Raw genomic sequence first — 27,959 nt, 5'->3', positions numbered from 1 at the left:
CCCCAGCGATGCTGAGGCAAGTGGACCCCACGAGTGACGAGGAACCGCAATACCTGGGTACCATGCACTATTTTCGAGTGCAACCCCTTCACGACTTTCTACGAACTTGTGCATTGGACCACGAGTGGCCCAAGCCTCCAGCAGGATTTCCTCCGAAGATCAGAGGCCTACCTCATCCCGAGTGACCGTGGGCTCCTGGTTAGTGAATCCTTCCGAGGCGTCTTTGCGATCCCTTGCCGGTTGGCTTGTGGGTCCCCTGAAGACTTTTCTACAAATCCAAAGGGTTCCCCTGGTTGCTTCAGGCCTGCCCTGACTTACCCTCGCTGGGTGAGTCCCTCAGACCTTGCTGGTCTGCACAGATGACTTTTAACACTTTCCACGAGACTTGCTGTTACCAAAGCTTGTTGGCTCCAATCTGGTCACCGACACTGCAGACTTCATGGGCCATGCCGAATCCAGCTCCTGGTCATCGTCGATGCCTCCTGGACCTCGTGGCTGAAGAGTCAATACACCCGTGATCACCTGAAATCACCCGACGACTGTGGGCATCCAGCTTCCGTGACCCGGGTCACTGCCAAGTGACTTTGAACACTGTCTACTCTGCTTTCAGGTCTTCTTTCTTCTGAATCCAGCCTTGGATTCCACCGGATACTTCTCCTGTCTTTACAAGCAGCAAGTCTTGTTTGGCTCCCATTGAAAACTACGCCGCGACCCAACACCAAAAGACACCTATGCACTCGGCTTCCCTGGGTGAGGGAACTCCAGCACTACGGTGCTCCTGTGTGTGTTGGCTCTAGAACTACTTACCCTGTAAGTGACTTGCTTGTAGACTCTCCCGAAGTATCCTAAAACTTTAAAATTCCAACCGCGACTTGCTCCATTGAAGTCTATTGGGATTAGTGAGGCTCCAGTGCTTCTGAAGACCCTAGGCCTTGTCCCTTCGCACGTCGATACTCCTAAGTCTCTTTTTTAGTATATGGTCTGGTAGGCCCCTAGGGCCCCAGCCATATTTGTGCTTAACTTGTTGTGAAACGTTGATTTGTGCATATGTTCCTGACTTCTAATCGCATAAAGAGATTAGTAGAGTGTGTCTAGTAATAAATACATATATATTTTATATATATACCTGTGTGGTGTCCTTTCATTTAGTAATTCAAGAGATTATAAGGTAAAACAAGCTGCTTTACAGTCCTCTAAAGACTTAGCCTGAAGGCTGCTCTCCACAGCTACCACTAGGATAGCTTTCTTTAAAAGGTTGTCTTAAACCTATCTACCATAAGAGTCGAATTGTACTGGTGCAAGATGGCCACTTTAACTAGTGACCAGGATATACCAGGCCAACTTCTCACACTCAACATCCTGTGATTCTGGGCAAATCACTTAATCTCCCTTGCCTAACAAAATTAATGTGTCCATCTGTAATGAAACTGGTGCTCATGTAAAGAGCTATGATACCCGGTTTCTTGGGTTTAGTTTGCGCTAATTAAAACTCTTTAAAAACATTTTTTTTTTAAAGGTGGAAATCTGTTTTGCTTCCACTGAAAAAATACTGACCACAGTGCAGATTCCTGTAATTAAAGAAAGGCCACTTGCTTAAGGGAAGCACATTATTGTTGTTACTCCCATTCCAGCCTTAGAGGCTGACACAAAAGCAAACATTCCCAATACTAAAACCCTCCATCCCAGATGGATGCAATGGAGAACATCCTTTACATCCAAGGATGTAGACTTCGTCTTTGACCCGTCTTTACAAACACAGGACTTTCTTCAATATAAGCATGTTTATCCCACGCCCAGCAATGTTTTGCCTCGTCAGCAGTATGAATATTTTATTTATAGTAATGGTTCAGCCCAGCCTGCTTTAGGGACCAAGCACCACTATTCGGTCAAATGCGCCTCTGTTCATGGTGTGATGTTGGACTGTCAATTTCAACTATAAAAAACATGCACACAGTCTTTAGGGGACTGCGCTGCGCAGTTGGCTGAATTAAGAGCATTGCTTCTTGCACTGGAAAATACGGATCCTAAATTTCCCACCCTTATAGTGTGTGATTCATATTATTGTGTCCAGTCTTTTAATGACAATTTGTTTTATTGAAGCAAGAATTGATTCAAAGATTGGAAAGGCAACACTATAAAGCATAAATCGCTTTGGGTGAAAGTGGCAGACCTAAAAGATTGGTTGCCACAGACTAATGTAATTCATACATTGAGTCATCAGCGTGTGGGAACACACGTCGCAGGGAATTCTTTGGCAGATGGAGCGGCCACATCCACAGTTTCGACTGCAACAGTTGCTGTTATATGACGATATATTGGCAGCCATTAAACTGCATTCAATGGCACCCCTTTGTCTAGGGGTTTTACAGCTAAATATACATACCATTTAAGCAAACAAAAAGATCCCCTGTACTAGGATTCCAGGGGTTGTTGATCGTTTGATTCAACCAAGGGGCATATTTACAAGCCCTGTGCACCACCAGGACATCATTTTTTATGACGTTACGGTGGAGCACAAGGCTTAGCCACATTCACAAGGCCACATAAAGTCATCCTGTGTGACTTTTCATGGCCTTGTAGATATGGAGTAAGGCAAAGCAGTGCAAGTCGCTGCCTTGCCTTACTCTGCATCATAGAGGTGTTCCATTGGTGTTGCTGTGAGTGTTCTCAAGCAATGCCCATGGACTTTAACGCTGCCCCAGATTTATAATATTTCGTAAACCTGGGGTAGCACCTAAACCTTGCACCTCCCTAGACCTGACGTAATGAGGAAAAAATGTTACATTTCTCCTGGTCTTTCCTCTTTCCACGTGTTCTGCATTCTGCAGCACACACAGAACAAGGAAAACTTCTCTTGTGGTTGTTTTTGTAGAGGAAGGTTTCCCTTCCTGCACAAAAGCAATCCTGCCAACAACACTGCATTGGAGCTTGCTGCAAATTGTGCATCGGCAGAAAGTACAGAATTGCACTGTATCTTGTAAATATGGTGCATTCCTGCCCTTTCAAATTGGCGTACGGTAGCACAGCAAAATGACTTGCGGCGCTGCCCTACACCAATTCTTTATAAATATGCCCCCAAGACCACAGGGTAGCCTTAGTGATAGTTTTTCATGACGATGTTGCTTCTGCACATACCATACAGGTGTGGCGGCCACAAGTTTGTTACTACAGCAACGTTATTAGTAGCATGGCTTACATAAACAGGCCAAAAGTTATGTCCTTTGTTGTGAAATTTGGCAACAAATGGCATGCCCACCGCAGACACACCTGCCAATTTCGAACAAAACTTTCAGCTGCCTTTATTTGGACCATTCCGGTCCTCTTAATTTGGATGGTGTGTTTAAATTTATCCTACTTGCAGTCTAGTCTTTCTCAAGGTTTCTCTGGGTGTGGCCACAGCATTTGGCTGATGCTCGCACTGTTATTAAAGATTTGCAAGTCTTGTTTGAAACACATGCATACAGTACATTCCACTTGAACCAGGGTGCTGCTTTTGCCTCAAAGAATTACAGGGATACCATGGCTTCCCTGGGTGTAGAGGCGCATTACACTTCCCCCTACCGTCCCTAAGGAAATTCCATAGTGGAGAGGATGAACTATGATCTAAAGCAATCCTTAACAGCTAGAATATTAGGTGTAGGGTGTAGCTGGATCCATCACCTATATGGGATATAAAAAGCACTTAATATTCTCCCTAAATGATCTCTGGGTGGCCGGACCCCATACCAGGTCCATTCTGATGTCTTACAGGATTTGCAACTCTTCCGTGATGGCCAATCATATGTACAGTTTAAGACATCTGCCTCTACCAGAATCAAGGTGCAGCCAGTGCCTTTTGGCTGGATTCCCCAAATTGGGGATCTCCTTCCAGAAAAGATTGCAGTGTTAAAGGAATTACCATGCATCAGTGCCAGTCCTTGGCATTCAAAGTACAAGAACTGTAATACTGCCACTGCTAGCTGGTTATAAAGACAACCATGTAGTCTCCATTGATCACATCAAGTTACATCATGTGGCTGATTCTAAACAGTAGGCCAAGCGGAGTCCTTGGTAGTTCCCTAACTCCTCTAGCTACAATATAGGAAATTCCTCAACAGCTTGTGAGCAACATTGAAGCTGTTTCACCCCAGCTGGGAAGGCCATAGTATGAACTTCAGTCAATTCCTAATACTACTACAAATAACAGCCATACAATGGAAGTGAGTACTGTACTTAATACTGCGTCTCCTGCAGACGATGTCGTTTATACTGATCCACCCCCTGTGGAATCTACCAGTTCTCTTACTACACCTGTGGCGCCTGTTTTTCAACAAACCGCTTCTGGTTACTTTGTGGGAACAGATAATTTTTCATCCAACTCAGTTCTACCATACTGGACATTCCGTCTTCACAGGCCTATGTTTTCTTTGCATGGCTGAAACACACTTATGTGGTCCCTCCTTGAACATATGTTTATATAACACTTTCCTTGGTTGTTCTATTTTTATGGATTGGATTTGTGACAGTTTTCTTTTTGTTAATAAATGGCCATTACATGCCAGAACACTCTGCCAGAGAAGTAGTCGAGGAGCTGTTAACACCTCACTAATCTTAACATAAACTGAAAAGAGACCTGTCCCTTGTGGGCATTTCAGCTATTCCAGTAACTGATAGAATTGTTTGGGATAAGGTCCCCTATGATATATTCGGCCCTACAGAAATACTGCAGATTCCTTATGTTTTCAAGGTGTTTATGGGTGACGTCATTGCGCCTGGGTTACATTCTGATGACTGGGATGTTGATACTGTTTACTCCATGTTCTCGAAGCTGGAATATTATACTCTTTTTGAAAGTGAAGACCTGTATCTAAATTCTGCTAATTATGGTGAAATGTTCTGTTTTCATCATTATTTACATAGAGCTAGTGTTCAATGCACACTTTTATATTATACACAATGGGAACATTGTCTGACTCCCCACAAGGGAGCTCAAAAACATATAGGGACAGATTCACATATTTTCCTGGATATGATTCATTAGACCAAAAATCTTTTATTTTAAACTTGTCCCCATACTAGCAAAGAAATATATGCTGATGCAAACCAAGCTATTAAATACAGATGTGGTTGTCAAACAATTAGCCTTGATAGGCTATGAGTGTTGGAAGGGTACTCCCCTCCGGTGCTGAACGGCTGGAAAAGATTGCAGCGGGCCGCTGCCGTCATTGCGGCCCATAAGGTGAGAAGGACGGAAGTTGGCCTGTAAGCAGATATACTGGAGGGCACCCAGCGGGGAGCGTGTGAAGAGGAGTAAGGGCCAATCACTATGGGAGGACAAGGCGGCTGGTGCAGACGTGACCTGGGGTGGAATACCTACGGCATTCGTAGAAAAGCTCTAGAACGAGTGCAGAGTGGAGCAAAGATGGTGGACCGCTGCCACGACCCTGCACCGGCGAAGAGCAGAGAGTGCGCGGAGAAGGGGGCGAGCGGCAACCCGACGGAGAGTTGCAGATGCGTGTGCGGAAGCCACAAGTCCTTCACTGCAGCAACCGGGAGACTGAGGGCCTGGAGGCAGGTGACCTGCTCCCGCGCTCCACAACGAACCAGCACTGGCCGTATGCATGTGTGAGACTCTTAGGACTAACCAAGAACTCTGCTAGTTGGGGAGGAATATTAAAATACAAAAAGGAAAATAATAAGTGAACAGAAAGGAAGGGTTAAAAAGAAAAAAAGAAGAGAAGGAAATCTGCCAGAACAGTATTAGCACGGAGGCTTACAGCAGTTGAAGCAGGCTAATAAGGCCCCAAAATATTGGCTGCAACTCAGTGGCATCGCGGGAGGTCCAGACTTAAGCAAACTCGGTGAGGGTATAGAAAACAGGTCCAGAGTCACAAAGAACCACAAACCAAAAACTTAGTGAAGTGCTGAAGAGACACTCTGCTACACCGGTGACATTGCCCCGGGGTGACAAGTGAGGACTACCCCGCTCCGCACCCAATAGATCATGCAATGCTGTATCCGGCACGCCTTCAAATCACTCAAGGAAAGCAATTCTTTTACACTAATTAAGCTGGCAGAACCTTGAATGGCAGAGAAGCTGAGAAAACACAAAGGAGGTCACTGTCTCCGAGGTCAGAGCAAGGGTAAAGGCGTTCCTGATGGGCGTGGACAGTGCAACACCACGGACCCAGGCTGAATGATTTGAGGTTACCTGGGTTGCAGGTCCCACAATCGCAGGGGAGAATGAGACAGTGGCCTGTAATAGACTGCATGACGCCAGACTTTGCCAAAGGACACAGTTCTAAGCTATAGGGTGGCTATAAGTACACTAATGACATTATATCTGGGCACCCCTCCTTCCGTGAGGTATCAGTGGGTTGGCTGCTGGCCCCCCTAGGAGGAACAACCCCAGAAGGAGATCCCTACTGGACTTTTCTGAGAACCTTTAACATTCTGTCGTCTCTATTTCTTTTTATTCTTCTCTTTTCTTCTTTTTTTCCTCGTTCTTCTTAAGCGGTAGCTCACTACTGTTATATTAGTTCTTGTTTTCAATACGGTTAGTTCTTTGCCACTATACTCACCTCGCACTAGAGGAAAGGAAGGGCCTCTCTCAGAAATGGGCATCTGCGAAATATAGGGTTGGAATGGGATTTCGTCAGGCATCAGTGGCGTAACGAAAGTTGAGGGGGCCCTCCTGCACGGTACACAAAGGGGCCCTGCTCCGGACTTAACATAGCTGCCAAGGTTTCAGATTGCAATGTGTGACATTTTCATAATTTCAGTGTAGTTATTAGTGCCATTTCCACAAATATGAGTGACACTTTGGTGCCAATTCCGATCCGGTAAAAACCGGGTACGAACCGTCGGACGGAGCCTTTTCTCCGTCCGACTCGTACCCGGTGCGAAATCCATCCGAAAATGCAAGTACGATTCATACGGAAACACCATTTCCGTACGAATCGAACAAAACACCGACCGAACAGAAACTAAACACAATTCCGATCCTGAAAGGAGCCGACGTGACGTCGGTACGCATCCAGCCTACGTTTCACGAACCAGGAAGTACGATTCGAACCGACGTCATCCCGCACGGAAAATATTTACCGGCTGCCAAAAACTGCCGGGAAATCAGGACGACACACGCAAGGAGCAGCTGGACGCGACGAACAGACATGGACCCGAACCTACGTGCCATCCCTGCCCTCCTAGCAGTCCACCTGGCGTACAGGAACCGACGCAGACGCCGCAGAAGGTCAGCACAACAACCAGGGGCAAAGGGGGGGCAGGGGCAGGACACACAACACCAACACATGGTACCAAATCACACATGGCCTGGACATACCTGACCATCAGGGCCTGGTCACTTCCAGGGGGTGGGGGCGAGGCCAGCAACGCAAGCGTCCGCCACAACGGAAGTGGATGGTCACGCGAACCGGTACGTACCCTACCCAGGCCGCAAGAGCGTGGGTACGGAACGTACCACGCGTCCCCCTACGTCACTCCAACAATAGCGGTACGGCCCGTACCCACGTCATAAAGGCCTTGGTACAGCTCGTACCAGCATTGCTGGGGTCATGTAGGGGTACGCGTGGTACGACCCGTAGCCACGCCCCCAAGGCCTGTGTACGGTGCGGACCCCACGGCCCCGCAACAATGGTGGGACGCACCGTACCCACCCACCAAAGGCATGGGTACGGCCCGTACCCAGGCACGCAGAGCGTGGGCAGGGGTATGTACGGACCGTACCCCCACCCGTGGAAGTACGGCCCGTACCCCCACCCGTGCATGTACGCCCCGAACCCCCACTCGTGTATGTACGCCCCGAACCCCCACCCGTGTATGTACGCCCCGAACCCCCACCCGTGTATGTACGCACCCAAGCGCCACCCGTGTATGTACGCCCCGAACCCCCACCCCACCCTGGTATGTACGCCCCGAACCCCCACCCGTGTATGTACGCACCCAAGCGCCACCCGTGCATGTACGCCCCGAACCCCCACCCCACCCTGGTATGTACGCCCCGAACCCCCAGCCGTGTATGTACGCACCAAACCCCCACCCGTGTATGTACGCACCAAACCACCACACCAGCCGTGTATGTACGCACCAAACCCCCACCCCAGCCGTGTATGTACGCACCGAACCCCCACCCGTGTATGTACGGACCGAACCCCCACCCCAGCAGAGTATGTACGCCCCGAACCACCACCCGTGTATGTACGCACCAAACACCCACCCGTGTATGTACGGACCGAACCCCCACCCGTGTATGTACGCACCCAACCCCCACCCCAGCCGTGTATGTACGCACTGAACCACCACCCGTGTATGTACGCACCCAAGCGCCACCCGTGCATGTACGCCCCGAACCCCCACCCCACCCTGGTATGTACGCCCCGAACCCCCAGCCGTGTATGTACGCACCAAACCCCCACCCGTGTATGTACGCACCAAACCACCACACCAGCCGTGTATGTACGCACCAAACCCCCACCCCAGCCGTGTATGTACGCACCGAACCACCACCCGTGTATGTACGCACCGAACCCCCACCCCAGCAGAGTATGTACGCCCCGAACCCCCACCCGTGTATGTACGGACCGAACCCCCACCCCAGCCGTGTATGTACGCCCCGAACCCCCACCCGTGTATGTACGGACCGAACCCCCACCCGTGTATGTACGCACCCAACCCCCACCCCAGCCGTGTATGTACGCCCCGAACCACCACCCGTGTATGTACGCACCAAACACCCACCCGTGTATGTACGCACCCAAGCGCCACCCGTGTATGTACGCCCCGAACCCCCACCCGTGTATGTACGGACCGAACCCCCACCCGTGTATGTACGCACCCAACCCCCACCCCAGCCGTGTATGTACGCCCCGAACCACCACCCGTGTATGTACGCACCAAACACCCACCCGTGTATGTACGCACCAAACCACCACACCAGCCGTGTATGTACGCACCAAACCCCCACCCCAGCCGTGTATGTACGCACCAAACCACCACACCAGCCGTGTATGTACGCACCAAACCCCCACCCCAGCCGTGTATGTACGCACCGAACCACCACCCGTGTATGTACGCACCGAACCCCCACCCCAGCAGAGTATGTACGCCCCGAACCCCCACCCGTGTATGTACGGACCGAACCCCCACCCGTGTATGTACGCACCCAACCCCCACCCGTGCATGTACGCACCGAACCTGCTATAAGAATGGGGTGTGCAAAACACCCCCAGCAGTGCCCAGACACAGGAGGGGTGGGTGCAGGGTCCTCCCAGCAGTGCCCAGACACAGGAGGGGTGTGTGCCTATCACTCCCAGCAGTGCCCAGACACAGGAGGGGTGTGTACCTACCACTCCCAGCAGTGCCCAGACATCGGACAATATACCCCATCAACAAGTTCAGTGACCTACAAGGGTGATACCCCAGATGCAGGCGGAGCCATCGCTGAGCCAGCATGGCTATATTGAACGGCAACCCTCACACATCCAGGAAATGTAGACACAGCACAGCACAGCATTTGGGAGACACCCTGCAGGAAAAATGGCCTGGGCCACAGAGGATGGAACACACCTTGGGACAATGTCACCATACAGTGAGAGCAAACATGACCAAATACCATTTGCAGAGACCTTTGTGATGGCACGCAGATGGCAGGGTACACCCCATGAGCAGCACAATCCAACATTTCACAGACCCCTAACACATTATCACCACCCCAACGCAGGGAGCACCAGCACCAACAGCAAGTCCAGGAAAGCATCAGTGTGCAAAACAAAAAGAAAAGGCTTTATTCAGCAGGAAAATATATCAGAGAAAATGTCCACTATGTACAAGGGCCATGGGCCAGCCCAGCAGCAATGTCCGGGGGGGGGGTACACATCGGGACGTGTGTCCCCTAGCTTGCCTGCACAGTTCACAAGTCCATTTCATCCACAGAAGAGGGGGCATCAGGGGGGAGGGTGGAAACAGGCACCGCAGGGACAGGAGGGGAAAGGGTAGGTGTTGTGGGTGCAGGGAGGGATGAATCTGCCACAGGGGGGGTGCCAGCGCCAAAGGTGGAGGACAGAATGGCGCTGCACACGTCGGCAAGTTCCCCCAGCGACTCCCCCGCACCCAATCCAACCACAGGCCCCAAGGAGGGGGGGGGGGCAAAGGGATGGGTCGCAGCGCAACTGGGGGAGGGTGTGGACAGGGTGGGGGACTCAACTCCCCTGGCCGGGTCCCGCCTCCACCGCTTGCGGGGTGGTGTCATCCTGGGGCTGGGGGGCACACTCGCAGTGGATGATGCTGTCACTGACTGTTAGCCAGGAGAGCTAAGGGGAGTGGATTTGGAGGGAGTGGGTTGTGTGGAATGCGGACTCCCACTGTGGCTGCGTGTTCTACGTTTCCCCCCCGACCCAGTGGGTGTGCCTTCCTCACCCTGTGTGTGCGTGACAGGAGGTGTGCGCTTCGACTTCCCTGGTGGTGTGGTGCCTGTGTCTGTTGGGGTGCGTGCACGCTGACGTCTGGATGTGCGTGGGACAGGCACGGGAGTGGGAATTGTGGATGGGGCAGGGGTAGGGGGTGTTACGCAGCGCTGCAGGAGATCCAGTGCTGCAGTCAGTGTGGAGTCTATGGACCTCAGCAACTGCCGTTGGTCAGACTGCGCAGCCGACATGCCCTCCATGTATGCCTCCATCTGGGTCAGCACCTGGGTGTGGGCATGGAGGACATTTAGCATCGCAGTCTGACCAACCTGCAACTGCCTCAGGATGTCCACAGACTCCGCACTCACCGCAGCAGTGGTGACAGGGGCAGGGGGTGCGGTGCCTGGCAGGAAGGAGACATGTGGGGACCGAGCACGGAGGGAAGGGCCACGAGCATGTGGGAGGCCGGTGATGGAACCTGAGGTGGCGGGGGGATGTGGAGGGCTGCCATCAGCTGGGGGGGCAGACTCCGCCACCTCTGGGAGCTCAGCCTCGGACCCGTCTGCGTCATAGTCTGTGTTGGCAGTCAACAGGTCCTCCGCCTCACTCCCTTCGGCCTCCGTGCCACTCCATGTGCCAGACAGGACAGCACTGCTGGCACTAGTGCTCAATCTCTCCTCCCGGTCCGTGCTAGTGTCTCCTTCCGTGTCCCCCGGCGATGCTGTGGGCAAGGTGAAGAGACAGGAGAAAATCAGACACCTGTACACTTATGTCACATGAGTCAAATATACATAGGTCACATTGCATAGCCTGAAAAGCAACAGGAGTAACACCTACAAAACAATGTACACATGTAGGCCATGGAACACACAGTTTTTCTACCCACCATGCCACTGAGACACAATGGAGATCATGACACAACAGCAAATCACTGCACCTGAAATTTTAGAGAGGAGTCAGCCTCTGGGGACAAATGTGCACAGCACCTGCACCACACTGCGTCGTCAAAAAGGGATGAGCATGAATCATATCCATTTACTCTTGCCGCATGCTGCAAAGGCAATACATGAAACCAGGCCACACATGACAGGGTCACTGCACCTTGAGCGTATGTCCAGTCAAACATCACACACAGGCTAAACCCAGCAAGGAGGATGAAGCTTCTGACATGTAGGCCTTGTACGCACAAACCACCCACACCTGAGACAATCTCATTGAGACGGAGAAAGTATGTACACCTCTTACTCTGGGATGGAAACACATGGCCTCCACTAATTCATGACTGTACACACACAGCCCCTGGTGGCCATGTCCACACATCATTGACAGGCAAACATCATCAGATTGTCTCAACAACACACACAGGTAATGCCCACTGTGAGTATGCACAAGCAAAATGGGTCCCCCTGTACAGTGGACACATGTAGCAACCTGTAGGTCCTAACAGTTGAGCCCAGGGTACAATGCCACCCTACGCAACCCATGGCAAAGACACAGTGAATGGCCATATTGTTGGATGACGCACATGATACCTAGGAAGAGGTGCCCCAGGGCACAGTAGTGCCCACACTCCTCCATGGTCCAGGATGGACATGACTGCAAATTAAGCAACCGTCCCTGCACTTAGCAGGCCTCCCACTCAGGCACATCATGTCAGAGGGCACACAATTGGACATGCATGCTGGAAGGCTGTACATTTTGGAGACACACCCCTATGTCGTGATTCACAATCAGTGCCAAGTGACATGGACACCACAATGACTGAAATTGGCCATGGCACACGCAAGGTCCCCATACCTGTGGCACATCACCCCCACACATGATGCTGATAGCATAGGGCACCTGCATGAACTGCCTGCCTAAATAACCTTGTGCAAGAGTGGCGACAGACCAGGGAACACATTGCAAGGAGGGGAAGGGAGGGAGTGAGAACAGCACTGTGCTACTTTGTGGAGAAGTTGACGCACTGCACAATCAAACCCTGGCAGTGTATCCATGCAACTGCACACTTACATTGGCTGGGGACACACAACTGACACACATGTACCTACCCCCTTCCTGCTGCTGCCTCTCCTGTAGGCGCCTGTCCATATCGGGGAAGACCACCGCCAGCACACGCTTCTGGATGTGGGTCAGACGACGGCGGCCACGGTTCTTACGGCTCTCAGGTGAGTCCCCCAGCAGGAGCCGTGCAATCCTCCTCGTCCAGCACCGGATGTCCTGCCAGCGTTTCCTCACCTGAGACAGGCTCCGCCTCCGACCCTCTGTACCCCTCACGGCACTGACGGCTTCCCTCCAGATCTCCCCCTTGGCAATGGCGCCTACCTGTGAGGATGCAAAAGAGAGAATACATTAATCCACATGAGCAAAGACACAGAGACACACATATAGAACAATCCTCATTATGAACAGGCCATGGTATGCATGCAACTAATTGCACCTTTGTCATAGGGACATTATCCACTGTGGAAGGCCAAATGCACTACGTGCCAGTGGAAGCACACGGGTGGCATGAGGGGTACCACACACTCACTGACCAGGGATCACACTGTGCCTCACAGGCTACACCAGGATTATGTACAGCACCTCACAGCAGTCACCTGCCCCAGCACACTGATGCTACCTCAGCAGAGTACACAGACACACACAGGTACAGGACAATCACATGGCATTGCCAACTGCGGGTACACACCTCACTCTGCCCATGTGCCAGTAGACGGGGGTGTCACAGGTGTGGGGCTGGCTCAGCACGGCATGCACACAGCACTGCTCCCTGCTCACATCCGATGGCCAGGCCATATCCATCCCTCATGCTGCTTGTGTGCAACACTCCCCATATGCACTCACCCACATGACAGGGGACTAACACACACACCAATGTGCAGGGGACGAACACGGCCTTTGGACACTCACAGCACAGGTACACTGAACAAACACACATCCATGGGTACTGACACCTGTCACACTGGGGGGAACACAGGATCACATCAGGACTGTGGAAACAACATCCCCAGGAGGAGTATGCAGGCAGAATGTGGCATGCACCTTGCATTCATTGTCACAGTAGGCACTATGCAAGTGAGGAGTGCACACAGGAAACACAGCATGCTCTGCATGGGTGACATGAGGCCTTCCACACCCTGGGACCCACTCCAAACAACAGTGCATGTCTGTCACACATGGACACAATGCCAGAAGTCACTGTCACACAAAAGGGGCACAGTCTAAGCTAGTGGAGTCTGCACTCACCTGAACCCCTGGTCGACCATACAGGCTCTGGAACTGTGGGAGGATCACATCTATCAGGGCAAGGTTCTCCTCCTGGGTGAATGGCTTTGACCTCTCCACAGTCCTGGACATGGTGCCAGAGGAATCACTATCAGCAGCAGTGGTCATGGATGAATGGATGTGCAGGCAAGTGCTCTCTCATGGGACCTGGCTGCCTTATATATGCCTGGCTGGCCTGTTCATGTATAGGAGTACAGATTGATTGGTCAGTCACATTAGCATCCTACGTTTCATCCAATCCCTTCAAACCTACCCCAGTGTGTGGCTTTGCATGGTTTCAGTTTTGATAATGATGTCAAGTCAACATCCACATTGCAACAATGTAGATTCTTTCAAACTGACTTCTGCTGTGCACCTGGTGCTCAAATTCAAAAATTTAACTCAGTCTCCATGGCAACCATCAGGCATTTAGGCCCTTATACTTGTCCCTCATGTGTCCCCTATGTGTTTTCATACATTTACACACAGGTACGGTGCGTTCCACGCCCTAGGGCACCCCACAAGCAGTGATACCGACCGTACATGCGCTTGTACGGTCCGGATCACAATATGGGCGCTGGCGTATGCGTACGCCACAGTAGTACGGACTGTACACGCGCTTGTGCGGTCCGGATCACAATAAGGGCGCTGGCGTATGCGTACGCCACAGTAGTACGGACTGTACACGCGCTTGTGCGGTCCGGATCACAATAAGGGCGCTGGCGTATGCGTACGCCACAGTAGTACGGACTGTACACGCGCTTGTGCGGTCCGGATCACAATATGGGCGCTGGCGTATGCGTACGCCACAGTAGTACGGACTGTACACGCGCTTGTGCGGTCCGGATCACAATATGGGCGCTGGCGTATGCGTACGCCACAGTAGTACGGACCGTACAAGCGCGTGTACAGTCCGTACTACTGTGGCGTACGCATACGCCAGCGCCCATATTGTGATCCGGACCGCACAAGCGCGTGTACAGTCCGTACTACTGTGGCGTACGCATACGCCAGCGCCCATATTGTGATCCGGACCGTACAAGCGCGTGTACAGTCCGTACTACTGTGGCGTACGCATACGCCAGCGCCCTTATTGTGATCCGGACCGCACAAGCGCGTGTACAGTCCGTACTACTGTGGCGTACGCATACGCCAGCGGCAATATTGGCCCAGGGACCCTATACACGCGCTCCGAGCGTATGTACGGTGCGTATAACAACTGTCAGTGGTGACAGGCGGCACACAGACAGGAATGGAGCGGACAGGTATTGCCAAGGGTGGACACCAATGCATTGTCTGTGCAATACCACCTGTGTGTGACACAGGTGTGTCAGGATGTGATGTGGCACTTTACCCCTGAGGTGTGGGCATAGCACATGTACGATGAGCTGTGTACACATGTCGTGTGTGATGGTGCGCATTGTACCACACATCCCCTGCACTCCTTTGACATGTGTGCATGTCGTACACACTAGTGGAGCCATGAGTCACTTGCATGTCCCAGTCACGGACACCCGCACCTGTCCCCTGATGCCAGGTACACGGAATATTACACATGACACGTGTATGGCTGCGTTGCACGCTGCAACCATGTCATGTGTGTGGCATGTCTTTCCATGATTTTGCTGTAGGTGTGTGGTTCAATGCGTCAGCAGTTGCTGCTGCCAACATGTGTCTGTGTGTCGATGGGCATGGCACACTGTTCCGCACACCAGCCCACATATGTGATTTGCAATGAGGTGTGTATGTATCCAACTACACGGAGTATCAACACAAGTACATATCCACATGCTCCCTATGTATGTTCTGTCTCGACATGTACTCCTCAAAGGCAATGTGTGTGGCCTGTCCTATTCCTATGACATGTGACCAGTGCATATCGCATCCAACTACCTGTCTGTACCATACGCATACTACTTCTGCACATGTGTGGATGTCTGTGAATCCTGTGATGCGTGTGCATGTTCACTTACACTGGCCCACAGCTAGTCTCATGCCATGTCATCGTGATCTTGCCCCCCTCCGTTAGTGGCTGTCCCTTGGTAGGAGTGTAACCTGACTGGCGTACGTGTCCAGGAACTGTGGCACAGACCTGACTCACAACGTGGCATATGTGTATTGGCTGTGTAACATGTGCTCAGTGCATTGACGATGTTGTTGTACAGTGCTCACTCTTAGGTGTTCCTTCCATTTCACTGCAGGGCTCCGCCTCTCCCTCGACGTATGCCAGACATTGCTGCCCTGCATGAACGGGACTGTATACGCCGCTACAGATTCAGCCAACGGTTGATTGATGAGTTGACTGGCCGGCTGGAAGCACAACTCCTCCCGCGCCACAGGTATCCAAGTGCACTGACACCCAAGTTGAAGGTGATGGCAGCCCTACATTTCCTTGCCACGGGTACGTTCCAACATACCATTGCTGATGTCGGGGGCATGTCCCAGACGATGTTCAGCCGTGTTCTGCATGATTTCTTAGAGGCCATGTTGGTTCACCTGGATGAGTACATTAAATTCCCAAATCGTGAGCAGTTGACAGATGTCAAGCGTGAGTTCTATGCCCTGGGAGGGATGCCCCATGTCATTGGGTCCATAGATGGGACACATGTTGCGTTGGTACCACCACAGGCACAGGAGGTGGTGTATAGGAATCGCAAACATTATCACTCCATTAATGCCCTTGTGGTGTGTCTGTCCAACATGGTGATTTCACATGTCTGTGTTCGCTTTCCAGGATCAGCACACGATGCCTTCATCATGAGGCGTAGCAGGGTGCCAGAAATGATGCTGCAGCTGCGGAACGAGCGAGCATGTATTGTTGGTGGGTAGACTCTGGCAGTTCAGTGTTTGGCGTCATCTTCCAATCTCACTGCCTGTGCTGACACACTTCTGTCCATGATGTTTCCTTGTAGGGGACGCTGGCTATCCCAACATGCCATGGCTGATGACGCCTGTCCGCAACCCCAGCACGGCTGCCGAGCACCGCTACAACAACGCACATGGGCGGACCAGGAGAGTCATTGAGAGGACGTTTGGACTTCTGAAGAGCCGATTCCGGTGCCTCCACAAGACCGCGGAGCACTCCCATATGCCCCGGTGAAGGTGTGCAAGATCATCATCGTCTGCTGCATGCTGCACAACATGGCAGTGGAGGAAGCTGTTCCACTCATACTGGATCAAGATGACCAGGACCATCCACCCGTGGAGGATGAAGGGCTTGGTGACGGGGCAAGTGATGTGGAGGAGGAGGAGGCTGTGGAGGACATGCGGAGTCGGCTCATACGCAACTTCTTTGCTTAGTGGTGAGTTCCAGTGTCTGAGTGTGCACGCATTGGGCCGTGTGTGGCATGTGTTGCAATGTGTGTGTCCATCTGCATGTCTGCCAAGTGAGTCAGTGGTGTGTATTGAAGTGTCACTCAAGTGATGGCGCAATGGAAGGATGTTGTCTGAGGGTCATCATTGTCACCTGTCATGTTAACAACATGATACGTGTTAAGTACATGCTTGCGGATGTGCTCCTTTGTGCTGAATCCTTGTGTGTCTCTCTTCCACAGGTCCATGTGCATGCTGTCTGCTGGTGGCATTGTTGTGCTCCTGCTACTCCTCATGAACACAGCGACATGTGCTGATTCAGCGTCACATGCACGGGCAAGTGTTGAAATCTCCTCAGGGTAAGGGATGCCTCACGTCGTTTTGGGTGTGTGAATTGTTTGTAGTCTGTGTGCACTTCTCCGGTTCATGTGTGTTCCATTTGCATACATGGTGATCCTACATGGGGAACATGACATGGGGCAGGCTTCACCTGGAGCCATGCTCAGACTTGGTGACTGTCATGTGGCAGGGGATTGGGGATTGTGATGAGGCCATCATTGTGTGTAACACTGGCCTCGGAAACATACAGGTTGCACCGGGTTGACATGGTGTGTGATTGCCCCATCAGGGCCTCAATGGTGTATAGCGGCCTCTCCGTGGCAGCAGGGGGTGTTTAGCTGTTATCCGTCACTTGTGTGCCAGGTCAATGGGATGCCAGCATCTGTGTTGCAATGGGGGGTGCCAGTGTTGCTCCCACATGTTCATCCACATGACCTGTGTATGTGTTGACAGAGTATCATTGTCATTCCAACACACATGACTAATAAATTTGTCCCTCTGTCTCCAAGGTGCCTCTTCCCTGTCAATGGTGCCCTGTTGCCACTGTGCGTGCCGCAGGTCTGGCATAGTTTTCATAGGTGGTGCATATGTGTCTATGTGTAGAGTGACAAGATGCTAGGGGTTTGTCAGGGAGTGGGAACTGTATTATCCACAAGATGCACAGTTCCATCCACCTCAAGGCAAGAGAGACCATCCCCCAGGGCAACTACAACATCCGTGTCGAATCCTACCCTGCAGTCTACGGACATGTGCCTCACGACTCCCATGGTACTTGTCCATATCCGGAGTGCATCTGCACAGCTCTGCTACTGCGTCGGGCAACCAGGCCACATCAACGTCCTAACGGGATGGGGGGAATGTTTCACAGCCAGCTGCAGGATGACCTTCTAGATCCACGCCCACACTCATGATGCAGCCCACAACCCCAACACAACCATGTGGCACAGTGATCCTAAACTGCATTCTGGCACCTCCATGCATCCAACCTTGGCCTAGCCACCATTCTCAACATCCGCCTGACGCAAGCATGCTGCACATTGTAGGGACACATGTCTAGACATACCTGGGAGCGGCAAGCCAGGTCACTCCACATGATCCCTGACCTCTGCGCATGACTGTTGCTCCCCTGAATGTGTCTGCAGCCACAGTTGTGCGGGAACCACTCAGCTGGTTGGGCCCAGCACAGGTGAGTTTGGTACTCCATGTCTGTATCAGATGAGACATTGGGACCCATGTGTGTCCTGGGCAAGACTGCGACCCCACGGTTTGGATGGTTGGAGTTAATTCTGAGATCAGGCATGCTTTGACTGTACGACACACACATGTATTGTAATAATGTAGAATCACGGCATCATCTTGTAAGTGTGATTAATTTATTTGTGGTGGGGTACGGGTTTGTGGGGATGACAAGAGGTGCACAGCGGGAGTGTAGAATCCAAAGTTCACTGGGGGAGTTGGTATCCTTGTCGTAGCAAAATGTCAGAGTCCATGCCACAGTCTTCGTCAACATAGGTCAGACAGTGACCAGCAAGTCCATGTGGCAGAGAATGTCATGTGCTGCTATTGGGCCAGAGGGCCAGGTGCCAGGCCAGGTGACCTGGGAGATGGTGATGTTCTGCTGACTCTCACAGTCTTTTTCGTGGACGACCCACCTTCCTGCGGGGACCCTCGGAAGCAGTCCGTGACGATGTCTGTGACGCTCCGTCGGATGAATCCTCCTCCTCCTGATCCCTCCCTGTGTCTGGTAATGGCCTTCGCCTGGTGCCACAGGGAGGGTTGCCCATGTTGTCGGCAATCCGACGGAGTACACCGGTCATTTGGGTTTGCACCGCCACGAGCTCAGCCTGTCTATCCTCCATCCTTCCTTGGTGTTGCAGTTGACAGGCATGTTGCTGGGACTGCAGGGTCTTCATCTCCTGGAGGGTCCCCTTGATGTCATTGAGGGTGGACGCAATCTGGTCCATGCCCCTGGTGTCACGCCGGTATGTATCCAGGATGTTGCTGACCTGGGACACTACCGGGTCCTGAGCTGCCTGGTCAGGTTCGCGCCTCCGCCGTCCTCCACTCCCGCCACCCCTGCCCACGTGCACCTGGCCTGCCGTTGTGGGTGCATCGGGTCTCCGGGACCCCTGAGGGATGGCATCTGCGTTGCCGCCTGCCTCCTCCTGGGTGCCCGGAGGACCGTGTCCCTCCTGGGCAGACTGGCTGGGTGGTCGTGTGCGGGCAGGGCTCCTGGACGTCTCCTGGGATGTGGCAGGAATGGGGGTGGTGGTTGGCACAGTTGTACCTGACGCAGGTGCTGCAGGTGGTTGGACACCAGAGGGGCCAGGTTGGTCTGGGTCATCCACGGAGTGGTGAGAGTCATCGCTGGCGGTGGGGTCATCATCCCGCGGAGCCTGGTCCTGTGTGACTTCCCCCCCAGTGTTGGGGGGTGTTCGTCGACGTTGACCTGTGTGTGAGAGAGACAATGTTAACAGTGTCACATGTGGCATCCATGTTGCATGCATTTCTGATTTGGCACTCTTCCTCTGGGTAGTTGGATCTGTCCTGCATTCCTCTCACAGTGCACTTGTGCATGGCTATGTCCCTTGGCCACAGCTGTCAGGGCTTTACGCATGTGTGAGACACAATCTTAGTTGATGCATCTATTTGGGTACACAGTCAGCAGTGTGGTGTGCGGGCGTAGCGAGCCATGCAGAGGCGCCTTACGTGTTGCACTGTACGTGGCCAAATGGTGTTTTGGCAAGGCAATTTGATGTTGCAGGTAGGGGACTGAAGCATTTGTGACAGGGTTCTTACCGACACGGTGGGTGGGTATACTGGGTGTGTGGTTAGGTCTGTGCCTGCAGCACGGATGGACTCGTGCACAGATTGACACATGGACCGGTCTTCATCTACGGAAGGGGGGGTTGAGGCACTGCCAGACCTGGTCTGCATGCACACAGTCCACCGGCTGACGAGTGGACATGGCCACACCACCCAAGGGTGATTTAGTCTCCCTGTGTCTCCCTTCCTCCCTCCCTCTGTCACCCTCCTCCCTCCCTCTGTCGGTCTCCCTCTGTCACCCTACTCCCTCCCTCTGTCTGTCTCCCTGTGTCCCCCCTCTGTCTCCTTCCCTCTCATTCCCCCTCTCCCTCCCTCTCTTTGTCACTCTCTGTCACCTCAGGCCAGCTTCCTGGGCACACACAGTTAGCCGGTCTTTGAATGGCCATTGGCTTGTTCATGTGAGTTAGTCCCTGTTCTCCGGGCACCCATTGGGCAGTGTGTCTGAGTGTAGGCTGCTGCTGTGGCGGTGTGTGCTGAGACTCTATCAGAGCGATGCATCTTCATTGTCTGCTGTTATGTGCAAATTGTGCCTTCAGACCCATGGCATCCTGCATGGCAGCCATCATTTGCAGGCAAGACAGTACTGTGTGGGTACACACAGTTTGTATGGCTGTGCCCTGGGCCATATGGGCTGAGGGCATTGTTGTGTGCTTGTGAGTTGCTCAATGTTAGTTTTGCTGCCCCCACTCCCAGCATCGACCACATCCTGTGTTGTGTTGGTGTTTTGTGTGGCCTGTGACTTGGCATGGCCCTGATTGATGCATGGGGCATGGAGGCGCCAGTGGCATGTGTGTGTTTGTGGAGTGTTGTTGTGTCCGGTGGTGGCTTGGGGGGGTGGCATGCATGATTGATTGTGTATGGCATCCCCCCCATGTGAGGTGAGTTGTTTGTGTACTCACCAGGGTCTGGGAGTCCTGGCAGTCCGTGTAGTCCCTCCACCGCCAGCGTGGACATCACCTTCTCCTCCCAGGGATGGTATTGTACCGGTCTGGGGGGCGGCCCTCCTCCAGTGATGTTCCCCTGGTTGTGATTGTCAGTCATCTTCCTCTTGACCGTCCTCCGCAGATCGTACCACCTGGATTGGCACTCGTGCCTGGTCCTTCTGGTTGTCCCAACAGCATTCACAGAATCGACGATCCTCTGCCACATGGCGGTTTTTTCGGATATGCTGGTCTGTCTGACCAATGTCCCAAAGAGCTGTGGCTCGACTCTGAGGATTTCGTCGACAAGGATCTCCAGCTCCTCCTTTGTGAACTTTGGATTCTTGGTGGTGGACATGGCGTGGGGTGTGGGTGTGGATGGTTGTGGGGGTGTGGGTGTGGATGGCTGTGGGTGTGTGGGTGTGGTAGTGGAGGTGTGTGTGTGAATGTGATGAGGGGGTGTTTGTGTAGGTGGTTGTGTGAAGGTATGCAAGTGTGAGGTTCAAGTATGGTGGTGTGGGTCGTCTGTGGGCTCTGGCAGCAGTGGGTCTGTTGCAAAGGCTCATGGTTTGTGTGTGTGGTCCATTTTTATTGGTCCATTTGTGGGTGTGGCTGTGTTTGAAATTTGTGTGGGTGTGTTATGAGGAGTGATTGAGTTTTGGGCCTCTGTTTGGCAGTTTGGCAGTTGCAGGTGAGTGTATGTGATGTTTGTGGGGTTGTTGGGCCTGTTTGGTGGTGTGGGGAAACTCTACTTGACTCTCCTTGTGTAAATATGGTTTGTCCGGGTTCAGTACGTGTTTTTTTGGCGTCAGTACGGTCCGTACATGCACTGGTGGGGGTGCGGTCCGTACATTCCCTGGTGGGGTGGTGGTTCGGTGCGTACATACACGGCTGGGGTGGGTGTTTGGTGCGTACATACACGGGTGGTGGTTCGGTGCGTACATACACGGCTGGGGGGGTTCGGGGGCGTACATACACGGCTGGTGGTTCGGTGCGTACATACACGGCTGGGGGGGGTTCGGGGGCGTACATACACGGGTGGGTGTTTGGTGCGTACATACACGGCTGGTGGTTCGGTGCGTACATACACGGCTGGGGTGGGTGTTTGGTGCGTACATACACGGCTGGTGGTTCGGTGCGTACATACACGGCTGGGGGGGGTTCGGGGGCGTACATACACGGCTGGTGGTTCGGTGCGTACATACACGGCTGGGGGGGGGTTCGGGGGCGTACATACACGGGTGGGTGTTTGGTGCGTACATACACGGCTGGTGGTTCGGTGCGTACATACACGGCTGGGGGGGGGTTCGGGGGCGTACATACACGGCTGGTGGTTCGGTGCGTACATACACGGCTGGGGGGGGTTCGGGGGCGTACATACACGGCTGGTGGTTCGGTGCGTACATACACGGCTGGGGGGGGGTTCGGGGGCGTACATACACGGGTGGGTGTTTGGTGCGTACATACACGGCTGGTGGTTCGGTGCGTACATACACGGCTGGGGGGGGTTCGGGGGCGTACATACACGGGTGGGTGTTTGGTGCGTACATACACGGCTGGTGGTTCGGTGCGTACATACACGGCTGGGGTGGGTGTTTGGTGCGTACATACACGGCTGGTGGTTCGGTGCGTACATACACGGCTGGGGGGGTTCGGGGGCGTACATACACGGCTGGTGGTTCGGTGCGTACATACACGGCTGGGGGGGGTTCGGGGGCGTACATACACGGGTGGGTGTTTGGTGCGTACATACACGGCTGGTGGTTCGGTGCGTACATACACGGCTGGGGGGGGTTCGGGGGCGTACATACACGGCTGGTGGTTCGGTGCGTACATACACGGCTGGGGGGGGTTCGGGGGCGTACATACACGGGTGGGTGTTTGGTGCGTACATACACGGCTGGTGGTTCGGTGCGTACATACACGGCTGGGGGGGGGTTCGGGGGCGTACATACACGGCTGGTGGTTCGGTGCGTACATACACGGCTGGGGGGGGGTTCGGGGGCGTACATACACGGGTGGGTGTTTGGTGCGTACATACACGGCTGGTGGTTCGGTGCGTACATACACGGCTGGGGGGGGTTCGGGGGCGTACATACACGGCTGGTGGTTCGGTGCGTACATACACGGCTGGGGTGGGGGTTTGGTGCGTACATACACGGGTGGGGGTTTGGTGCGTACATACACGGCTGGGGTGGGTGTTTGGTGCGTACATACACGGCTGGTGGTTCGGTGCGTACATACACGGCTGGGGGGGGTTCGGGGGCGTACATACACGGCTGGTGGTTCGGTGCGTACATACACGGCTGGGGGGGGGTTCGGGGGCGTACATACACGGGTGGGTGTTTGGTGCGTACATACACGGGTGGGGGTTTGGTGCGTACATACACGGCTGGGGTGGGTGTTTGGTGCGTACATACACGGCTGGTGGTTCGGTGCGTACATACACGGCTGGGGGGGGTTCGGGGGCGTACATACACGGCTGGTGGTTCGGTGCGTACATACACGGCTGGGGGGGGGTTCGGGGGCGTACATACACGGGTGGGTGTTTCGTGCGTACATACACGGCTGGTGGTTCGGTGCGTACATACACGGCTGGGGGGGGTTCGGGGGCGTACATACACGGCTGGTGGTTCGGTGCGTACATACACGGCTGGGGTGGGGGTTTGGTGCGTACATACACGGGTGGGGGTTTGGTGCGTACATACACGGCTGGGGTGGGTGTTTGGTGCGTACATACACGGCTGGTGGTTCGGTGCGTACATACACGGCTGGGGGGGGTTCGGGGGCGTACATACACGGCTGGTGGTTCGGTGCGTACATACACGGCTGGGGGGGGGTTCGGGGGCGTACATACACGGGTGGGTGTTTGGTGCGTACATACACGGGTGGGGGTTTGGTGCGTACATACACGGCTGGGGTGGGTGTTTGGTGCGTACATACACGGCTGGTGGTTCGGTGCGTACATACACGGCTGGGGGGGGTTCGGGGGCGTACATACACGGCTGGTGGTTCGGTGCGTACATACACGGCTGGGGGGGGGTTCGGGGGCGTACATACACGGGTGGGTGTTTCGTGCGTACATACACGGCTGGTGGTTCGGTGCGTACATACACGGCTGGGGGGGGGTTCGGGGGCGTACATACACGGCTGGTGGTTCGGTGCGTACATACACGGCTGGGGTGGGGGTTTGGTGCGTACATACACGGCTGGTGGTTCGGTGCGTACATACACGGCTGGGGGGGGTTCGGGGGCGTACATACACGGCTGGTGGTTCGGTGCGTACATACACGGCTGGGGGGGGGTTCGGGGGCGTACATACACGGGTGGGTGTTTGGTGCGTACATACACGGGTGGGGGTTCGGGGCGTACATACTCTGCTGGGGTGGGGGTTCGGTCCGTACATACACGGGTGGGGGTTCGGGGCGTACATACGCGGGCGGGGGGGTGGTGGGGTGTTCGGCGCGTATGCGGGCACATGTCTCCATGGTTGCTATGGGAGTTCGGTTCGGACGGTGTTTTTTGCGTACGGTTGTGAAATGGGGAGGACGGGAGGGATCGTACTTGCGCAGTCGGACTTTATTTTTCCGCACGGTGGGTTTCTCGCCCGGGGACGTGTCGGTGACTTTTCCCGACCCGAGGACGTGTGGGGAAATCTTCCCAATGCGATTCGTATGGACTTTTTTCCGTTCGAATCGTACTTGGCAGTTTGTACGCTACTTTGACGACTCGGACGGAAAAAAATCCGGATACGAGTCGGACGGGGAATTTTTTTACCGGATCGAAATTGGCACCCAAGTTGCCAGCAAATCAAGCAATGAAGACAAGGGAAACATATACATATCAGAAATTACACCCATTATAGCACAGCTGCTAATGTTTCAGATTGCTTATGTGTGACATTTTCATGGATTCAGTGGATTTATGAGAGACATTCAGTGACTAAATTTGTGACACTTAAAGTGACACTTTCTTGCAACCAAAATCACACAATGAAGTCCATGGAAACAGACAAATATCAGAAAACACACTCATTGGTGCAACATGAAAGTCACACTCTGCAGCAGGTGCTTTTAAATCTATTTTTTAATTTCTAAATAATCAGCACCCTCCACCCCAACCTCGGCTCCAGGTGAGGCTGAACCACAAGTAACAAAGGGAAGTCTGTGACAAAAGCAGCAACCCACTGAACTATCCACATACAATACAGTTCTGTAATATGCTGATAGACTTTATAGCAGGCATATTAACCGTCTGTGCTACTTTATGGTGAGAGTGAAAATAATCAGCAGAGAACAGTATGACCTCTATCCAGTGGGAACTTTAATCACCCGATTTATATGTGACTTTCACTTAGCAAGTCTCTTAGTGTTGCGAAAATAAAACCTGCTGCTTCGTACTGTCAAGCAAAGATATTAAACACTTTGAACTTATAAATCAGCAAAACAACTGCTAGTTTAATTAGACAAAACTCCCGCATTAGATCGCCCTGTATTTACATTTACAGCACAGACAACTTTAGTGTGCCATTTGCACGGCGCTGTGCTGTGCTGGAGCCCACTCCCCATTCTCGTAACAAATATTTTTAATGGCAGGAGTAAATTATATTAAAATGTGACTTACTAAGTCTCTTGATAGAGTGATCAACCGAGAGGACCGTGGAGATTGCTTGCCTGTCTCTTCTTCAGAGTCAGAGTGACCAGTGCTGCACTGACTGTGCCACCTGCTCCCTATGAAACTCACTCTGTTAGTGGTGAGTCCGGGGCACAAGTTAGGCTCTGCCTGGGCAGGGCACAGCAACAGCCTATGGCGAGTTCAAGAGGAGGTGATCGGTTCTCGAACACCGGCTACCTCCTATTCTCGGCCATGCAGCAGAACAGCAAGTAATTTCTGGGTGCTTGGGGCCCAGTTGGCGGGCAGGAAACTGAACATCCTCCTACAGCCTGGGCCCACCGGACACGGCTCCTGCCCAACCTACAGTGTGTTCACTTGGGACCTGACGCGACCCGGGATAATTCTGCTGCAGTTCTGCACTGACTTTACTTGCGCAGCTGAATTGAACTTCGCACTGACTACATACAGAGCTGCTGTATGTGACTGTAAGCAGGCGGAATGACTCGCTCCTAAAAGTAAATTACAGTTGGAAGACAAGAAGGACCAGTGCGTGACACTTCACTTACTCTGTCAGCGCAGAGACCCATTGACGGTAAGGCCAGCTGCAACGATTGCATAGTCTTGGGAAGAGCCGCGGCCGCAGTCAGTCCAGATCGGACACTCCTCTCCGACCGACTTGCGTGGCATTGGCAGTATTGGCTGCACTCGACTGCAGGCGGCACCATGCTGATGCACCACCATGGCCGAATCATAAGGCCGGCCGGGTCGTGCTGCAGCGGCAAGCCCAGTGTGCTGGCTACACAACAACTGAAATGATGGCGCGCACACCCATGGAGCCTATGGTGATTGGGCAAATTAAATCATGGGGAGGCTCATAATGTCAGTGAATGCGCGGTATCGTGTTAAACATTGTAGCTAGCCGCAAGCTGAGCCAGCCCCCTCAAGCCTGTTGCGACGAGAAGAGCCATCAGCCTCCAAGTTAAGAGCTTTGTAGTCAGTGGAGGTGCTAAATAGAAACGCCCGAGTACTGTGCTGAGGGGGCCCCCTGAAGCTCAGGGGCCCCCCCATACCGCAGGAGTCCAATGTTTCAGACCCAGAGAGATCGAGATGGGAGGGGCTCCAGAGGCTGACTAAGCGTTTATTAGAGGCACTAGTTTCTGGGGAGTGAGGGTTTCTGTCATCAACAAGTTGGAGGTTGTCGTTGAGGGAGGGGGAGGGAGGGATGAGAAATGCATCTTTTCAATTGTATGGTACATGACTACAAATTGAAGCTATTATATGTCAGGTGTGTCAAGATCTCAAGGGATGGCTGTCTTTTGTTAGATGGCATAATATACTCTCTCCTCTTTGTGTGGCGGGACAACACAGGATTTAACCTCCTAACATGGATTGTCTGTGGGCTGGGGAACCGCGTATATGCAGGCAAGTCCTGGCCTACCTGGATAGGCACAACATTCACATTGCCATGTTACAGGAAATGCACCTTGGGCCCCGGACAGATCCCGCATTTGCCTCCCATTGGGAGGAGCAAATATGTTTTTCTATGTACTCTACGTACGTTGGAGGCACAGCGATACTGATAAGAAAAGCACACCATATGAGGCAATGGGGTCGGTGCAGGATGCACAAGGACGCTACAGCATTATGTGGGGACATCTTACAGCCTTTCATTTAACATGCTTTGCACAGTTCAATTGTCACACAGTTCACTGTACAAAATCCTCCTAATAAAGTCATAGAGAGAAAAATAAATGTAAGATAAGCTGACATTTGACCTCCGTCTCTGAAAGTCAGCAAATGTAGCAAGATAACAAGATTTAATGCTTTAATTTTTAATGCTCTTTCACTCTGTGAGCAATAAAGATGCCTTTAAATCTTGTTATCTTGTCATATTTGCTCTGCTTTTAGAGACAGAGGTCAAAAGTCAGTTTGTCTTCTCTGAAGTTAGAGGATTTTCAACTTGCCAGAAAGGGTGAGTAGTCCTTAAAAATAGATTGTTCTGAATAAATCTTGATCGACTGGGCGAGTGGATTTTTGGAGGCCTGCTGGATAACGCTGATGTACCAACAGCCACCGGCAAGGGTGATGGTTAATAGAATGAGCTCTGCCCCCTTTCCAGTTTCACGAGGTACGAGGCAGGGATGCCTGCTCTCCCCCTACTATTTGCGTTGGCTATGGAACCACTCGCAGCCAAGCTGTGCCAAAAATATCACCACCAGGCAGATCTTGGTATCCCTTTACGAGAATTATATAACATTGCATGTCCGTAACCCACAAACTG

At 52.9% G+C, this 27,959-nt stretch overlaps 1 protein-coding gene and 1 pseudogene across 1 annotated transcript in view; one reads left to right on the top strand and one right to left on the bottom strand.

The window, feature by feature from the left end:
- The window catches only part of LOC146861758 (uncharacterized), a 54,537-nt pseudogene extending 49,479 nt beyond the window's left edge, over positions 1–5,058 (top strand).
- LOC146861755 (metalloprotease TIKI1-like) overlaps positions 1–27,959 on the bottom strand; it is a 1,236,995-nt gene that overhangs the window by 495,420 nt on the left and 713,616 nt on the right. The window lies entirely within an intron of this gene.

The sequence above is a fragment of the Triturus cristatus genome, chromosome 2_2 (genome assembly GCF_964204655.1).
Source record: "Triturus cristatus chromosome 2_2, aTriCri1.1, whole genome shotgun sequence".
Classification (NCBI taxonomy): Eukaryota; Metazoa; Chordata; class Amphibia; order Caudata; family Salamandridae; genus Triturus; species Triturus cristatus.
The sequence above is the reverse complement of the archived record's forward strand: the minus strand, read 5'-3'. Positions and strand labels throughout refer to the sequence as shown.